Genomic DNA, 1,870 nt, shown 5'->3' on the forward strand with positions numbered 1-1,870 from the left:
TATATATTGATATATAAATATTTATATATATATTAATATACTCTTAAATTTTAGGAAGATAATATATTTATCTGGAAGGTCTTCATAAATTCAAATTCAGGAAGATATTATACATATTTAATAAACCTTCTTAAACTTTAATTCATGAAGATATTATACATATTTGAGAACTTTTTCCCAAAATTTTAATTTAAAGGTTCAACTCATGAAGATATCATACATATTTAAGAAATCTTTCCTAATTTTTTTAAATCGTTACTTTGAAAAATTCAAAGAAATAACTTTCAGAAACAAAAAAATTCAGACAAAAAATTTGATGAAAAGAACAATTTTCATAAAATAAAGAAATATTTAAAATATATCTATAAAGTAGGAATATCATTTATCTATTTAATGAAACTTTTTTTGGTATTTCTGACACATGTATACTATTTGTGATAAAACGTTTTTAGGATTATCATAAGGCATTTCTCATTTATATTTGATTGTATATTTCTATTTATTTAATATGTTTTCGTTAAGAAACATATATTTGTTTCTCAAGTAATCTTTGTTGAAAAAGCCTTGGTGAAAGATATTCTTTGTTAAAAGCAACATGAGAAAACAATATTATAGGAGCTAGATTTTGCTTTCTCCTAAAAGTGCATTAGACAATGAATAATTATAGTTTATACTATATAAATGACATTCATATTCATGTAAACATATCTAAATTTTTTGAAATGAGAAATTGCATTTCATATTCACTTCTAAATTATTGACAATGATAAATGGAATTTCATATATATAGAATTCAGATTTTTAAGTATTAAATGATATGATATACAGATAGATGCTGTGTAATCACTAAAAGTGAAAAATGTAATAAAAACATAGCTATAAGATAATTAGAATTAGATAATTTATGTTCTCTCAAATGTTGTGTTAATATATTTGGGTTAAATAATAAAAATACATATAAGAATATTCATATATTTTATAAAAATGTGCTGATGTGTCAATTTTTGGTGCAATTGAGAAAAGAATATGTAACTTTATATATTTAGATTTTGACATACCTTCTTCACTAGTTCATTTACACTAACAGTATCAACCCTTCAAACTATTTTTTATCCAATGTGAACATCATATCATAGTTTTCTAAGAAAATTTTAGTAGTATATTTAGATTAATATTTTCTTACTGAAATCATAGTCACCTAGTAAACATAACTACTCAAAAATAAAAAAAAACTAAAATTTTGGATTTTTTGAGTTTATCATATATTTATGCTATTTTTATCGTAGATTAAATTTTCCAAATATTTTACCTATTTTAAATCTTTTACATTGTTCTAAATATTTTAGCATATCACATTTAAAGTTTTTTGCATTTTCTTAATTAAGGAAACTACATTTTGGAATTGTCTGAGCTTATTATTTACCATGAATAATTATATTTTGTATATTTAAACTTTAAACTTTTACACTCATATACGAAATTATCTTTTTTCTTATTTAGGTAATTAATATTTTTTATTTATCTCTATATTTACTAATTAAATTAAATTTTATTATTTACTATACAAAAAATAAATGAAAATTCACCACAAGTGAGAATAAAATGGTAGATTAAATAAAGCAGTTATGTAATAAGTCTTTGGAGGAATTTTTACCTGTAATTGGGATAGTAATTTGTTATCTGGGGAAGTATCGTTTGCTCAAGAATAGATAAACAGAGTCGTGAGTACCATGTTACAGATAATATTTTGCAATATATCCCTATATTAGAGAATTATTTTGGGATCTCAAGAGATCTGGCTTTAGCATTGTTGTTTTAAAGAAAAAGTCTCAGTCTTTACGACTCATGTTCGATTCTTTTATGGCTTAGT

Source organism: Brassica napus, chromosome C4 (assembly GCF_020379485.1).
Source record: "Brassica napus cultivar Da-Ae chromosome C4, Da-Ae, whole genome shotgun sequence".
NCBI classification, from domain to species: Eukaryota; Viridiplantae; Streptophyta; class Magnoliopsida; order Brassicales; family Brassicaceae; genus Brassica; species Brassica napus.